This window comes from Zonotrichia leucophrys, chromosome 6 (assembly GCF_028769735.1).
Source record: "Zonotrichia leucophrys gambelii isolate GWCS_2022_RI chromosome 6, RI_Zleu_2.0, whole genome shotgun sequence".
In the NCBI taxonomy this organism is placed as follows: domain Eukaryota; kingdom Metazoa; phylum Chordata; class Aves; order Passeriformes; family Passerellidae; genus Zonotrichia; species Zonotrichia leucophrys.
Window position 1 is genome coordinate 27633203 of NC_088176.1, and position 17991 is coordinate 27651193.

The following is a 17991-nucleotide window of genomic DNA, read 5'->3' on the forward strand; positions in this document are numbered from 1 at the left end:
GAGCACACAACGAGCAATGTGAGCCTTTTCTCCCTGACAATGGCTTGATGCGTCTCAAAGAGAAGCAAACAAGCAAAATTACTTGGAGATTTACTTACTGGGGACTAGATTGGAGAGAGAGGCCCAAATTAGTGGTTGCTGCAAGATATTTTTGGAATAGGCCCTAAAACAAGAAACCTTGTTCAAAAACCAAGTATTTGACGTGACTTACACTTGTGAGTAGGGGTTCTCTTGTGGGCTGAAAGCATGAGCAAAAATCTGAATTGTTGGACCAAAACCATCGTCTCTGCAATGTGGGGACTCTTCCAAAAGAGCTCTGAGCACGTTTAACTCCCTGTGTGGGCAGTTTGTAGTTGAAACCAATTATATTACATATGGGATCATCTATATGACATGAGGTTTGTCAAGCAGTTGGCACTAGAGATCACAGGCAAATGAAAATTCAGATCTTAATTACTTGAATAATGTATCTTCACAAATTTTCACCTTTTTTCAGATATTGTGAAATATGCTTACATATGCTCCCACCCCACAAAGTGTCTTACTTTTTAAAGAATCTGTCTTTATAGCCCAATATTTTTAATCACTAGTACTTATAACTATGAGCTATAAAGCAAATTACACACATTGGAAAAATTATACATAAAAAACCAAAAAAGATATTTTTCTCTAATGATACTTCTCCCTCCTAAGAGCAGTAGTCATCATTAGTAGAAAGTTGATTATTTAAGCAATAAACCCTCAGCTCTCTCCCACAATAGCTAGAAAACAACCCAGTGATCTCTAGCTAATAAATTGATATTTTAACAAACTACTTAATTTTGTAGAGAAAACCTGTATTATTTATATTCTGTTTGACTCCAAGCAAAATTAAGTTATTCTTTTTATGATATATTTCACCATTAGCATTTTCAAACACCAATAAAATGGAGACATATAACAAAGGAACTTTTTCTTAATTACTCTTTTAGATATCAAAACATATTTAGTTTGAGTTGAGAGTACATGCTAGAGGCAAGTGTGGCCTGTTCAGAGTTGTTTCTGTATTCAAAAATAATTAGCTGTATTCTTTTGATACTAACCCAGAAATAAGGAGGAACAACATTAATTTAATGAAGCTACACCAGCATGGCGTGAAGTAGAACACAGCTGCATTTTTAAAGAGATTTTCTCTAAAGTCATAATTTGAAGGGGAAATAAGAAAAACCAACTGCAACAAAAAATATTAGTAATTTCAGTTCCTGCATGGCATTTCTGTCACATCTAAAACTCAGATTGATTTGACCAAGAAATGAACACCAGCATTTGGGGATGCTAAGTAGCAGCTTTGTCAGGATGGCTAAGGGAGAGGCTTGGAACATCCTTGCTTGACTCGATGTGTTGTCACAGCAATTTGAACTGATGGCAGTTCTGAAATCTGAACAAAACTTTGTACCTTGACACTACCTGGAAAGTCAACATGCAGTCAGAACAGCTTCATTCAACACTCACAACTGCTCAGATTAAATTGGTTCCCATCCATTACCTCCTATCCTCTAGGTTATCCTCTAACATCATGTTCAAAAAATAAGGTCAGTGGTGAGGTGGGGTGTTTCTCAAAGGAAGGTGATGCCCAGAACAGCTCTCAAATGGCACCATTGAGACAGTTTTAGTGATCTAGCACAGCTAGGCAGGATGCTGGTGCATCCATTAACCTCATGGGCTGCATGCTTGTATGCCTTCAGATCTGTCTCATCCATTCCCTTTCTCTCCTTCCTTCTCTTTGTTTTTCTGCATCTCCAGGTACTGAAAATAAACGTGCATTAAAAAAAAAGAAAGGAAACCAAAACCAACAAAAAACCCCAAGGAACACCATGAAGGCCTTACTTTTGAGAAAGGAGTGGAATATCTACTGAATGATCACTTCATCCTAAAGATTCAAATCTGTCCCTAAATTTTATATAGCATATTATTCCAAAGTATGAAGCTATGGTGAAAAATTTAACCCAAAGAATAATCTAACCTTAAGGATTTAACAAGATGACAATTCAATTCAATCTCCATGACAGGTCTGAGAATCTCCTTTTCTTTTTGGAAGAGAATGGAGGAGCAGAAAAGGAAATAGTGCCATAGTTAAATACACCAGACTACCCACTGTATCCAAGGGAATACATATAATGTTTCAATTCAATGTTTGATTCTCCATTATACAAAGCAGACTCGACAGAAAAAGAAGAAAAAGCCATTTCCAATGAGCTGAAACAGCCATTGCAATTAAGAGCTCCTCTGAAGGCAAGGAGCAGCATCACCCAGTAATGACAAGATCATTCCCAGTGGCAGAGGGAGGATGCCCCTGATGGGAGCTGGCCATGGCCCTCATGGAATGACATGGAGCTGATTCCAGAGCAGTGCAGACACAGGACCACACAGCCATCCCTCTCAGACTCCCTGAGAAACTGTGTGACTCCCTGAGAAAAAAGCACAAATTCCTTTTTACCTTTTGGTTTTGACTGTTCTGGTTTTGCTCTGTTCTTGCAGCCCCTTGCAGTTTCTGACTCTGTGGCACCAGTTCATTGTCTCTGCTGCCTGCTGGGGTTGGAAGAGGCTCCCCAGGGCTCCCCAGCACACACCTGAGTGATCACACACACAGTTGGATGAGGCTGCATGTTTGGACAATTCTGCTGTTTGCAGCCACAGCTCCCCAGCACAGACATGCACAGCTTCATTTCTGTGAAAATGCAGCTTCTGGGCCCTTGAACCACACTGGGCACTTTTGTTTTGTCTTGTCTATCTCTCTGCATGTCTACAAGTGCCCACTGACTCTGACATACACTCCTAGCAGCCCAGACCCCTGTTTTCAGCTTTCTATTGAACAGGATGTCAGCAGATGACAACCCACGCTCCATTGATGTCATTTGGTAATTTAACAACATTAAATATGGGTCAGAGTCTGACCTCCATCTCCATTTTAGTAGACACTTTATTATTTTGTTTTCAATCAACGAGTTAGACTGAGGATAATGGGGATATGCTGTGCCATAATTCATTGCAATGGCTTAAGCATATGCTCATAAAATGGCAGCTTGTTGTCTGACACAATTATGTCAGACTTACCATGGCTAGCAAAAGCAGATTTAGTACAAACTATCAGCTGCTGAAGTCTACAATCTTCTAATACAACTATTCCAAGACATATAGTCAAATACTAGCTGATGATAAATAAGCTGATGGGATTTGCTCCCCCATGTCTGTGTGGATAAATCTGTATTATTTTGCCCAGTATACCAGAGTTCCCCTGTCTCTGACAGTCTCTGACTTGGCAAATTCATCCTTTTTTTTTTTCCTTTTTTTACTGGGCTATATGACAAAACTTAGTCTTTTCTGAAGGCGACTCTTTAGGGGAGCGCAGCACAAAATTTATATTGTCTCTGCAAAAGTTCCCACTCATTTACTGACCCCCCTTCCCACTTTATAGAGACACTTGCTTGTAACACCTTTAGAACAACCACTCCTGTGCCAGCACAGAGCTTCCCCTGGAAAAGGTTAAAGGGGCTATAAATGCTCCTTATCAGGGCCAGCTGCCCATAGCTACTACAGATTTAATCTGCCAATTGCTACTAAAAAGCATGGTTACCTTCCTCTTATTTTATGCATTCTTGTGGGTCCCTTCCAACTCAGGATATTCTGTGACCCTGTGAAATTCCCTGAAGTATCCTGGAAGGCATTTCACCTCACAGATTCAGGATTCCTACTGAGTTCAAGAGGAACAATTTGCTGTGTAAATCCTTGGGACAGTGGTGAGGGGCAGCCTCAGACTCCACACTGCAGCTACTGAAGTAAGCAGAGGAAAGATTGCAGAGTGCTCTCTCAGAGAGACAAACTCAAGACTGCTAAGGGACACCATAATACAGCTATTCGTTGGTTAATTTATAGTGGGTCTCCTTGTGAATTATCTCATTTCTTCTATGTGGAAAAACCTGACATTTGCTGTCACCAGTGTCCTCCTTCCCTTGCCAACCCTGTGACCTCCAATGACCCCTGTGTGGCAGCTCAAACCCAGCAATATCAATAATTATTGATATTGATTCTCCACACCAACTTTTTAGAAAGCTGTGGGGAAAAAACCCTTCAGCCTTGAAAGATAAAGAGCAAGGAATGCGACAATTTGGGGAGCTGGTGCAGGCACGCAGGGTGACAGAGCTGCTGGATGCTGCTGAGTCCCCCATCCCAGCAGCAGTGGCAGACACTGTTACAGATGCTGCCATGCTGATGCTGGGCCCATAATCTGCTCTCATTTCATGTCTTATTTCCTTTCAGCTAACAGAGGAGCGGTGTGTGAGCTGCCATCCTTCAGGAGGCTCTCTGCAGTCTCCAAGGACTCCTCCTCAGCACAGTCCTTCAGAGGCTGTAAATACAGCTGCTAATTTCCCTGATAAATAACACAAGGACAAGCAACAGAGAGGAATTTGCACTGCTGTGCCAGTTCCATTACTTAGGAAAATTGTCCTTTTACTATCCAGAACACAGAATAGAGATTTGCATCCTATCAGTGCAGGTTTAATTTGTAGCATCCCTTCCTGCCCTGACTCTGACCTGGAGCTACCAAACCACTAACAAATAAAAACTTTGGAAAAAAAATCAGTGCTGCTTTTTTTACCTGTCATTTTCTGTCTGCTGCTTTGAAGAAATATGTTCTGAATTTACACTTTATTATAACTAGCCTTGCTTCAGATCCTGTATTAAATGATTCACACACAAAAGTAAATATCTGTAGATGCATTTTTGTCCTCATATCAGCACTGTATCTACAAAAACACTCTCCAATATCTTATTTTCCTTCAATTTATTTTGTAACTTCAGTTTCCTTTTTCTCCATTAGCACACTCTGCTTTTAAAGCTGTAGAAGCATTCTTTTGATTGTATCCATTTGAAAAACATCAACTAATATCAGAATCAGTTAATGAAGAACCCCTCTTTTCTGATCTGACAACACTTTTATTACATGTACTCTGTAGCTAAAAATCTGTTTATTTGTATGGCAAAAAGAAATTATACTGGCACCAGAGCTGTAAGATATATTTTTTTTTTACTGTAGCAATTGAGTAGCTCTTTGAGACAATAATTCTACAGTCTTGAACAATAGTGTTGCAAGTCTGTCTGTGTATTTATTATTCTACTCTGAAAAAAAATCAGTGAGAAATGGTTTCTTCTTTCCAGTAAGATATTGAAAGAGAAAAATAATTTTTTACAATATTTTTTTAAAAATACTTGTTTTAGCGTTTCAGTTATAATTAAATTTTACTTCTTTGAGGATAACATAAACTGTGATACACCATAAACCCAGAGCACCAAATTAAATTCTACTAGGGTTTCTTTAATATAATACCACACAAATCAAGTAACTGGCAGCGCAATTGTTTTCCTACCATACTTGGAAGGTTTTGTAGAACGGAATATATTTAAGTTCTACTTCTTAAATATAATTTGCACTAATGACTAGATCACCCAGTGTGAATTACCAAAGGCTGCAAATTAACAAAGATGAGAAGATATCCAATTATTTTTAAAGGGCTAATGGATTCTAAAATGTACTGGTTCTGTCCTTTAGAGATGATGTGTTGTTTGAACCATTCATAATAACACTGTAATAACAGAACACACCTCAGCAGATCTGTGCAGGTAATGACCATCCCCAAGGCTGTGCTGCTGATCTGGCACAGGAAGGATGGGACAGGGAGAGGCCTCTGCAGCGTCACCTGCCAGGGTAACAAGTGAGCACAAGGCAGAAAAAGGCATTTCCATTCCATGACAAGGACAGTGAGAAGGGACTCAAAGCTGCTGCTTAGGCAGTGCCTGTGCTGGAGACAAAGGAACCAGAGTCTCCAGAGCTGTCACACACTCCTTGTGCTGCTGCTGAGATTCGTGCAGTGCCAGACAATCTCTGTGCAGGGAAAGTGTACTAATACTCCACAATGCACTCACAGCAGTGTCTCCAAGACACCAGCTCATCTTATCAGCAACCACCAAAATGAGATTTTCTGCCAGACATGACTCCAATAATTCACAGATAAACATCAATCCGGTCCCAGCCCCTTGCTACCCTACTCACCAGGGCTGACCCACAAGCACTACAGAAAACAATATTTACTTGAACGTGGAATGACCGAGCTGGATGGGAATGGCAAAGATACACACATGAGTTGGCATGAATGAGTCTTTGAAGTCATATTTGTTAAAAATTACTGCTTAGAAAGGACAAGTGCAGCACTACCCTCATTGCTCAGACTGCAGCATCTGTTCAGACCCTGCTCAAGGTTTGCTGGAGCTCCTTCAGCACTCACTTTCAGCTTGGCTGCTGCTACTGCTTGCCCTCCTCATGTTCAGCAAAGTCAGACACCAACACCTTTAATGCATTTCCAGCCCTGTTGGAGTGCATTCCTAAAACAACTCCAGTTCCTCAAATTGCTCCCATTAAAGTAAAAACTGCCATTTTTTATTCCTTTGGCAAGCACTGCATCTTATTGTGAGAATAACTCTTTCTACAAGCAGAGAAAAAGCCTGGTATTAGCGGGCAGCAGCAGCTCTGGGTCTCTTTCAGATCACACATGTGTATTAGCAGCACTTGAGAAGTGCAATTGTCTCCTCACAAAACATGAACCCCAAGCTGGAACCTCTCCAGGAAGATGTGTGCTGGCCTCACACTCTCAGCCATGCAGGACAACACCACTGAGGCTTCTGAGACCTCACACAACACTGAGTAAAGCCGTGGCTTTGGCACAAACAAGGAATCGCAGCTTGCCCACAGGTTTTAGAAATCATGCTGATTGCACTGAAGTGCTGCAATCTATCCAGCCCAAGGCTTGGTTTGCATATTTGCAATTTTACTTAAATTACTTAAAATACTTGTTGCTGGACAAGTCTCTTGGGCTGTCAGCAAAACCCACAAGCAGGGGTTTATTGAAGATTTTCCCACAGTTCAATTGAAGATACCTGGAAAACACATCACAGCTGATCTAGACACTGTTTGATTAAATAAAAGACTAGTGCAGACTTCTCAGCAAGTCATTCCTTCTAATTATTTAGTTAAATAATTAACTAAATTATTTTTTCTTCTATTTTTTTACAACTAAGACTTAAAATTTTACCAATTCTTTTTTTATCCCAAAGAGACAATGCTTATGCAAAACAGCTGGCAGAGACTCAGTCTCCAAATCTGGAAACCAATTTAGATGATGTTTGAAAGAAAAGCAGGACTCTGAAGCATTTCACGGCTGTCGTGAATGGTGTTTGGCTGGAGGAGAGGGCCCAGGGCAGGCAGAGCTTGGTGCTGCCCCCAGGCTGCTGGGTGGCACCCGGGGAGCCAGACTGAGCCTCCAGGCCAGCTCAGAACAATTTTGGGGATTTTTTTTGTTTGGTTTAGCATTTTGTGCATTTCAATCCCCAAAATGATCTCAAAAACCCAAGTTATTAACCATTTCCTAAAATTTTCTCTGTGAGGACTTTTACAGCTAGTCCTGCTGTTCTCACTCCTTCCATTCCTACTCATTTTGTAGTCACCCAAATGATTCCTCACCACTGAAATAACCAAACGGTGATTTCCTGCTGATGAGAGGGAACCCTAAATGAGTTCCTGCTTTGGAATCCCATCTCCTGACATGCAGAGTCGTCTCTGACACAATACATGATCATGGTAAGCCATCAGTAACCTGTCACATTCTATTTCTAACTGCTACCCTGTTAATTAACCTCATTATCTGGAGTTAATTAAACCAGGTTCAGGTTATTGTGGCAAGTGTCACAAGTTCTGCATCACAGCCACTTGTACAAGGGGCTTGGGGCTCTCTCTGCTTGGGAAGGTCAAGGAGAGATGGAAAAGCTTGGCTTCAGGAGCAGGGTGTATCTGCCTGGCACCCAGGGGGATGGATGGAGGATGGCAGCAAAATAAGGAAAAGGGAACCAAGAAGGGAGAGCAAAGTAATCTATTCCTCCCAATAATCTGCAATCCATTCCTTCCTAATATGTTTATGCTGGGGGGTGTTTAGGTGAATCCCTTCCTTACATCCACCTGCATCCCACACACTTCTCCCCATTCCCATTTCAGCCATCCTAACTCCTGCATTTCTGGAGGCTTCAGCCTGAAGAGTTTCAAAGCTCAGGAAGCACACAAACCAACATTGAAACATTTATACTGAAATGTATAGGAACATTTTTTTACAGAAATTAAAAGTGATGTGTCATATCACAATCCCATTTCTGCAATCCTGTTCTTTAATGAGTACAAAATCGTTCTATATTTTCATTTAACAGCAATTTTGTTGTCTTCCCTTTTATGATATGGACAACCATTTTATAACATAACTGTATATGAGAAATGCTTTTTGAAAATAATTCTAGGCAGCTTAAAATTTCATTGGAAATGTTATTTTAAATTGATCTCAGTAGTGTTTTTAAAAAGTCCTGTAGAGAATGCTGATTGAAATTTATGCATGCAAGTTATCTGAAAAATCTTTGCAAGAAAGGCAGATTGAGTACTAAAACACAGCAATGCTGATACTTGAGAGTGAGCTGACACTCAAGAGGATTTTGAACAAAGTGAACTGGAAATATTTCCATAAACCATATCCCCAGCCTAACCCAATTTATGATACTGAGGGTTTTATTATTTGTTTGCATTTAAAATGTTAAGAAATTAAGTATTTCCATATTTGCTAGCAATTTTTAGTATCTTCTTTTAAGCCAAATGTAATCCTTTAAAATCAGAAGGACAATGTGAAACACTGGCAGTTTTTGGCAGGGGATCTGATTGCCCTCTCAGTGGTGATCCTGCCACTCTGCTTCTGCCCATTTTCTTGTGCTATTTATTCTGTGTGTTCTTTGGGGCAGGGACCTGAGGGATCCTTTCCCTCTGTCCCACCAAGCCTGAACACAAATCCTCCCAAACTTCTGAAGCATCCAAGCAGCTGCTTGGCACAGATTTGGCGCAGCTTTGGCACAGATTTGGCGCAGTGACATTGATGGGAGCTGTGATCTGACTCCACTGGGGCAGCCCCTACACGAGGCCAGATCCCAGCCACAGTAGTTTAGGGCAAAATGTACAATCCTCTGCTGTTCCACTGCAATGAATGAGCACAGCTCAGAGACAATGTAGCAGAAGATTAACTAAATCTGTTATGGATCTATCATGCTATTAGAGAATTATGCCTGTTAGCACATTCATAAAGAAGTTTCTGCAGCCATAACAAAATTACAGTCTATTGTTGGGAGAAAAATTATCACCTGCAATAGATTCAGAAGGAAAGAATAATGAAGTTTCTAAGTTTACTCCTCATAACCTCTGTAAAAGACTACAAAAATGAATGTCTGTGTTGCAAATATTATGGCATGTTTAATGAAGATTGTATTAGAGCTCTGTCTCAGCATGTGAAAAAGTTGCACAGGAGTTTTTCCTTCATTCAGAATTCTTAGCTCAGTTACACAGGGGTAAAGCAAAACTTTTGCACTGGACACTGCTACTTCACTGCTTTAAGAATCAACAACAAAATTGTGATATATTTGAATTTCCATTTTAGTGCAACCCAAATTTAGCAGTGACCAGCTGATAACCCTTTTTGACTGAATTTATCTCTGTGTATGCATCTTGTCCATGATTAGCCTGTGTTGTTAGTCCTAGAGCATGTCCTAAGATGATACAAGGAAAATAAAAGCAGCTCTAATGGTGTTTTGAAAACATCCAGATGTAAGATTTCATCTATTTTACTCAAAAATAAACCCTAAAAACCAGATTGTTGGTTGAATGATCAAAAGTGCATTATTCTCCATCCTATTTAAGAATAAATTACTGATTCTACCAAATACTTCCGCCTAATTCTCATAAAAAGGTTTTACGATGTCACCTCCTACCTACAAAAACTGCTGTGTGCTCTTAAGAACATGATTTTGCCAGAGTTATACAGTAAAATCAAAACATATACTTATAAATATTCTGTAAGAATTTTTGCTGCCTTTGCAGATGGTGACAATTTCTCCCCAGAAGAGTGACAAACCCAAAACTGAACCACTCTTGAGAGGTGCCCCCATAGTCAAAGATTAAAATCTATTCAGAAATGCAACATGGGCAGTTTTCTGTTCAACAATAGTTTCTTCCCAATTTTAATTCCAGTTTTTCTGCCCTGGAAGAATCTATGTAGGTTTTTACCGGACAGACAGAAGGCTTTCACATACAGAGAGCAAAGAGAACTAGTTAGTTTTTCCCTGATTTTATGAGTAAATTAAGTTTAATGTTTTGGTTTTATTCTAGTAGCACAGACCACTCCATTGCCTTTTGTGGAGCTACCAGGGTATGAAATCACATGAGATGTCAATTAAATACCTTAATATCTATTAAAGGACTGTTTTCACTGATAATTCAACACCAGCATCTACACACACACATAGAGGTTTATTGTTAAATACTTATCCATTGTTCCTTAATCACAAATAATATTTTCAGCACTGCATCCATGCAGCATTGTTTACTGAAGAAAAGTTGTATGTATTTAGTAAAGCTAAATATGTGTTAAGCACACACCTTGTGAGCACAGGAATGGCTCTGCCACACAACATCTCCAGATTGTGCACTTAACCTTGAAATGACAACACCTTCTGGGTCAGTGGGCTCAGTGTCTGGGAGCAGGCTGGGTCTGGGCTGCTGGGATGCCCTTGCCAGCTGCTGCTGAGCTGCTCCTTCTGTTTGTGCCAGCAGCTGGGCTGGTGTGTGCCACAGAACCCTGTCTGGCCTGCAGCAGGGCAGGGCACACAGCTGCCCAGATGGGAGCAGTGGGCTGTAGCTGTACCTGTAGCTGCAGTGAAGTCTCCCAGGGGATGATTCACTAAGGCCTCCCAAGGGAATCTCTCTGCCAAGAGCAAATATTCCCTCTAACAAGTACAGTCTGCGCCTCATCATGAGCTGATCAGCAGCCAGTGCTACCCAGCATCTTAAAGCCTGGCATTGCAGGGATTTCCTGCAGCTCTTCCTGTGCCAGGTCCAGATATCACTGAAGTTAATGTCATTCACTTCTGCTCCTCTCAGAGCCACAGTTAGAGGAGTTAGAGCTGTTTTCATTCTGAGTGGAACCCAGCCATATCAGAGATCCAGGAGGTGATCCATGAGAGAAGCAGTGCTGCCTAAACAAGTAGATCAATAAATGCTGGGGTAATTTACACCTTCTTCCGCTACACTTGCAGAAGCCAAGTTTCACCAGAAAGTGGAACATCTTATATTATACAATTAATTCCCAGGATTTTATATAATCACTACCCAGTGTTTTGCAGTCTGGGTGATCTCTCCTTGGATCCTTGCCCTGACTTATACAGCATCTTCTTTCCCAGTGGGTGCCTGGGGATTTCATGGTGCAAAGGGCAACTCTTTGCAATTTTTCAGTGGACTTCTGGTAGCAAAGAGTGTTCTTGAACAACTGCTATTCAGAGAGATCTGCACACAATTCCCTTTGGCATACCAAGATAAAAAAAGAATCTACTACACTCATTTTTTCTTTGCACCTTTTAGAGTGGAAGAATGTGATTATTTTCGTACCACATGCCTTGGGGTAGCAATACTGGTATTCATGCTACCATGAAAAGTCACCAAAAGTAAATTTCTCCATTTCTCAGTCATCTGCCAATAAAACCACACATTATGAGATGTACAACCAATAGCCTAGCTGTGATTTCATTCATTGTAGGGGCCTAGAAATGCCCAGCTTGTCTCATTCTTCTTTCACTCACAAGGCCACAAAGTTTTGTGCTGTAACAAAATTGACACCAGTTTGAAGCATGGCAGACAATATCAGAATGGAAAATTTTCCTGCTCACTATTTCAGCCAAGAGGCCCAAATCCTGAACTGTTCATAACTTCTAAGGGATCCAGCAAATTCTTCACTACTGCAGCTTGGAGCAGACTAGATATTAATAAAGGAAACAATACCTAGAAGTTTACCCTCTGTGGCTTAGTCAATCACAAAAAAATCTGATCAGACCTCGAGAGTCTGAGTTCATGTTCATTCATTAAGTGTAAATATCAGGCCAGAAATCTAGAGAAATATGCAGATACCAACAAAGGCTAGGAACAGCACATTCTTTGAAATGTCAAAGTTCTTACAGATTAATTATGCAACTATGGAAAACAGGAAAGCTTCATTTGCTTGAACCTAAGAATAGCTGTTTGAATAATGAAGAAACAGAAGTGGTTACAGGTTATTTTTCTGCACCCCAAAACCTTTAGTAAAACAGGAATTTAAATATATCTGATCTTCTCTAATAACTTTCTCTGAGATGAGAAAAATCATAGGGTGGGGGAACATAAACCCTAATCTGAATCCAGATCAAGGAATTTTTCCTGCTGTAAACATCTGTGAAAGTTGGGTGAGCATCAGGCGAAACCAGGAATCCATGTGGTTTCATTAATTGACCACATTGCATCATTACATAGATTTTAATTTTTGTTTCCTCGGTTTGTCAGGGATTATGTTTGCATACCTGGTTTCTTGGTGAGAAAAGCAGAGTCATTTCCATTCACTGTAGGATAGGCATTAGTAAATGAGAATACATGGAACAATATTGGGTGCACACAACAATGTCTGCCTTGTGTTCTGCCAACCCCCCTGATTCCTAGAGCAAGAACAGGCTGGTGTCACCTTGGCACCCTTATCATCACTTATATTCAACATAAATACCATCCTTCACACAGAGGTTATGCCTTAGGCACAGCCAATTTTTGCTTTAAGACAGTAGGAGCTGCTGCTCCAGAACCAGGGATTAGCTGGGGCTGATCTGGTCTCCCCTTGCAGTTTACCTACTCTTGGCATAAATTCAGACATACAACTGCTGCCTATTAGCAATGCCACACAGCCCCAGGGAGTGGAGCACGGACTACTCCACATTCTGATGTGGGACACACCAGGAGCACGTTTTACTTGGGATCCAAACCATATCTCACCTTCAGGAGCTCTGAAATTCATCCCATCCATTTGGATTAGTGCAAAAGAAAACAATGCACATGCCCACACCACCAGGCACCATCCTTTCCCAGTTCCAGCCTATTGGATCAGTTCCTATCAGCTGACATTTGATAGTCAGATTTTCAGGTTAAAATGAGATAGGCAAGTTGGAAAAGTTGTGCTTTAGAAAGCAAAAAACAAAAGGCAAGAGACAAACAATAGCAAAGGTGTTCAATCTTTGAGGAAAGCACCAATTCCTACATGTGCTTTTTTACAGGTATTTTACCTGAAGGAGGGGTATTTAAACAGCAAATTGTTGAAATAAGCTGGACAGCAGTGCAAGTATTGAAATATGTGGTGCCACATCACTTAAGCAGAAAAGTGGATTATTTCATCCCTGTTGTCGATTTCAGGGGATTCTGAGAAGCATCAAACAAGTCAGAAGGAGGAAATATCATAGTTTTCCAGACACTGGAAGCACACAATTTGGCTGAAAAAGAAAGGGACAAATTCTACCTTCTATCACACTGATTTATACCTGGAGCAACTCAGCTGAAGTCAGTTTCCTCAATGGAAATTCAACAAAGGATCTGAGACCAAAAAAACGGTGCAACTACTATTTAATGGACAGCTGACTTTCTGGAAATTGGATCTCCAGCAATGAAAACACTTAAGGGCAAGCCCTTACCAGGAATTTGTTACAGAGAACAGTAGCTGAGTGAAGATGACAGATCCCCAAACACACTCCAAACCTGTCTGAAAGCTAAGGCTCAGCTCAGAGTCTCTGGGGACACTGCTCTGAGCAATGGTGAACGAGGCTCCAGTTACACACAGGCCCAAAAGCAGAACCACTTGTTCTCAGGGCAAGGAAAAGTAAAATACAAAAGCACAATGCAAGACAGCAGCATGTCAGAACAGCAGCACTGCACACTCAGCAGCTGAGTTGGAAACAACCAATGTATTCACCACTTGCTGCTCTTCTTGTACAATTGCACTTATTCACATGCCAGGAATTTCTGAAAAGCCAACATTCCAGCACACTAACTCAGGAGGAAGCAGGAGCTCCACCACACAGACAAAGTGATGGCAGGGATCCTGGAAGCAAAGCCCTGTGTCATGTGCAGGATTCACTGGCAGTGCTGCAAAGCAGTGTGACAGATGCTGGATGTGGCACCCACCCCACAGCACCCAAAATGAACTGGGGAATGGCTCACAGTGGGCACACCTGGAGCTCTGTTCTGTCTGTCTGTCCTGAGGCAAATGGCACCTCCTGCCTCCACAGCCAGATATTATTTAAAATATTACACATCTTGCAGGACATTCATTCACAGATTTATGCAGTAAAGACAAAAATTTTCACCACTATGAAAGATGAATTATATATACATATATATGTCATTATTTTCCTGTTTGAGGACTTGATATTTGGCAGAATAAAAAAAAAAAACCCTACAAAAACTACAAGGAAATAGAAACCTCCAAAATTCCCTACATCAGTTGAACATTCTGAACACACCACATTGATTAGTACTTTTGGAGTGAATTTAATGCCAAGTGGAGAAAACAGACTGCCCAGAGACCACAGGGCAAAAAGGATATAACTCCTTTGGTACTTGGTATCTCCTCATCATCTGTGCTGAATGAATTACATAGGCAAAAACAGCAGGGAAATTGGCCTATTTCATGGTCTACTTAAATCTTCTAACAGGCACATTTTCTGAAATCTGAATAAAATGCTTAGATCTACCAAACATCTGAGTGAGTTTTTGCTTTAAATGGCAGCTGTGGTGTTATGCAAATGTAGCTCCACATGTAATTAATGTATATTGTGATAAAGCTGCCAGTTATTAATAAAGCCCCAAATAGAATCAGAAAACTTTTTTTTTTAGTGTGCTATGATTTTCTATATATGATCATTTATATTCTTAGCTGGAATTATAAATAGCATTTAATAAATGGGACAGGAAGCATTGTCTTAGTCTGTGTTCTATTCTTTGGTTGTCATGTCCTTCCTTTTAATGTGCTTCCCCAACTTTGGGGTTTTCACATTAGTTCTAGAACAATCAGCTCTGACACAGGGGAAATATTATCTGCCTCCTGCTTTATACTTAGAAAACAAATGAAGGTCATTTTTCTGCAGGACAGAACCTCAGCGACCCTCTTTATCACTCATATTGCACATTTTCCATTACAAGTGCTTCCTGTTTTCCCAAAGAATATCACAGCAACAGAAGCATTTCCCCTGTGTGTGAAATTCCAGTGAAGGCAGGGATTTTTCTGCTGCTGCACTGAGGGCACAGACCAAGCCAGGCACAGGATGCCTCTGCTGCTCATTATCCTGCATGCAAATCCAGTCTCCTCAAAGCAGCAGTGCATGGGAGTCCTCAGATCATCCCCATTTCTGAGGATTTCCCCCTTCCTTTATCTGGCTTTTTCTGTTTTACCCTTTCTTTCCTTCACTTCACATTGTCCCTCTATTTTTTACTCTAGAAAAACCAGAAATTTATCCCAGAAACACCTTTCTATTAACTGCCTGTCATATAAACCCTTAATCTCCTAATGTTGGCCCTGAGTCTGCAATAAGGAGAATCCCTCTAGAGTCCAGGGAGGCTCATTGATGTGAGCCAGCACAAAATGTCACCTTTTTTGTTTTCCATCAAAACCTTTCCTGGTTCTATCAGGAAGAAAACTCAGATTTCAAACAAAACATCCACCATTAGTACAGCAGATTTGTGTAAATGCCACTGATTCATTGATAATAGACATCCCATTTTGTTGCTGTTATTGTTTCAGACAGACATACTGTGAACTTTAAGCTAAATGAAGGAAAGTGGAAGAATTAAGAAAGCCTGGGACAACAGTGATAATAATATAAACAAAGTTTTCTTTTTGTAATGGAATGTATGTATTTGTTGTGACATGCTGCATCAGGAATCATTTCGCAATTAGAGATTTTCATTTAAATCAAGAAGCATTTGTTAAATAAAAAAGTAGAACTACAGACAAGTAAATGAACTCCCACATATATTGAGCTCTACCACAGCATCTCAGTTAATCGTGGTGAAATGTGTAAACTCCCTTAATTAGCATAACCAAAGGGAACAGAATTTTGTTTCACATCAACTTTCTTTAAGCCTTACTCTATTTGCAGTTCTTTCTATCAGTTCTTTCTGCAGTATACTAGCAGGCAAGTCTGTTCCACAGAGAATGTTCTTGATTACTCATTTGCAAGCTTATTTCAAAATAGATCATTCTAATGGATGAAATCTAAACATGCATCAGACCTGTTAACACCTGCATTTATGGGTTTGGCTCTGTGGACAGCAGCAGACTCCACTGGTCCATGGCTGAGCAGCACACTACATTGCCACACCATTTGCTTCTGCAGCTGTTCAGTGTGGCCATGCTAACCAAACTCAGTGCTAAAAGACCACTGCTGTTACTAAATATTACTTTATTTAGTGTACAAAACCCCAAGCTTCTTCTCACCGGCCTCATACACCTGATGCGCACAGGCCATGAAACACCCACTGCACCTCTCCAACCTTCCTCACAGCTCCCAGAGCAGGAAAAAAAAAATCACAGAAAACTGCAAGAATGCTTATTGAAAAACAAAGCAGCTGATGTCTGTGCACCTTTCCACATAAACCTCTGCTTCAATTGAAATGTACTTACAGTAGAAGATTTCAGCCTCACTCAGGGTATCCCCAACTCATCCAGGGCCTCCAGAGGGACAGAAACTCCAACAGAGTGAAGAAAACTGCTCTCCAGCTTTGAAAAGTATGCCATATTTTTGCCATCTGAAAAAAAAAAAAAAAAAAAAAACAGACATTTTTTCAGAGACAAGAGGGAAACTGTTGGAGGTCAGGTTATTCCCAACTCTTGCAGGTGCCTAAGGAATGGGGAGGTAAGGAGAGGATGAGTTGGTGTCTCTGCTCCCCAAAGTCTCGTGGGTTTATTTCTCAGGATGATGTTCATGGAGGGCAAAACATTTTCTAGCAAATATCCCAGTCCCAGGGAATGGCAGACAGCAGGACACACACACGTCACAGTGGTGTGGTGACACCCTCTCACTGAACACACTGGTGTCATGCTGCCTTAGAATGAAAATAAACTCAGCAGGCCTTACATCTGCTGCTGCCATGTTATAGCCACTGCATTATGGCATCACATAATGCATATTTATGTTTATAACAGGCTTCCTCTCAATAATTAGGAATATTTCCTCCTATGTACCTTGTGAATCAGAGTGTGGAATCCCCTTTTGCAGCACCTCACATACCTGATTCCTGTGGGGACGATGGTGGAGCACAACCAACACCAAAGAAGGCTTCAAGCATCTACAGCACTTTATTGTCCTTCAGCCCAAGCTTTTATACCCTTGATTGTTAATGCACTGCACCTGTGTGCCCTCTGTTCCCTTTGGTGATTGGTCAGTGCCCCTGGGCACTCCATGGTTCATTGTCTCCAATATGATTCACCTGCTCCTCACATTTGGAATGAGGCTTTGCCCAGCCCCACCCCAATCACCACCAGCTGTGTGCCTACAACAATTCCAAACACAGCTGGCCTCTGTGGCTGTATCAGCTATGCTTGTTTGCCTCTAGGGTTCTTCTCTAAGCCTAGGAACTCTGTATTTTCCTACAACACCCCCTGGAAGTTATAATGTGAGAACACTCAGTCAAATGACAGCAACACCTTGCACAGGTTTTAGGTTTGGGGGAATTCATTATCCTTCAGGACTTTGCCCAGCAGTGCCTGGCATGTACAGCCATCTCCACATCCTCTGGTGTGCCCTTGCACCCATGAGCCCTGAAAACTGTTTGGGTTTAGTCCCCTTCCACCCCATTCTCATCCTTGTTTCCTGGGGGCTGAGGAGGGGAGAGGATCTGACATTCCCTGTGGGTTTTTGCCTTTGGAACAGCTACAGATGAGACTGAGGCTGCTACAGAACATCCAGCTGGCCCTTCATTTGAAAGTCCCTAAAATACAGACTGCATTTCAAATTGTTTATGATCTGCCATCAGCAAGATTTTTC

The 17991-nt window shown here is 41.0% G+C and overlaps 1 long non-coding RNA gene across 2 annotated transcripts; it reads right to left on the reverse strand.

Annotated features, from left to right (window-relative positions):
- Window positions 1–10066: 10066 nt before the first annotated feature.
- LOC135449844 (uncharacterized) lies at window positions 10067–17311 on the reverse strand. Of its 2 annotated transcripts, none has more exons than XR_010440859.1 (3): window positions 17236–17311; window positions 16629–16753; window positions 10067–11761 (listed from the first exon to the last, which is right to left on the reverse strand). It is a non-coding gene; the product is annotated as an uncharacterized LOC135449844 (long non-coding RNA). The 2 variants fall into 2 exon arrangements; XR_010440858.1 differs by having other exon boundaries at window positions 10077–11142.
- Between the last annotated feature and the right edge of the window lie 680 nt (window positions 17312–17991).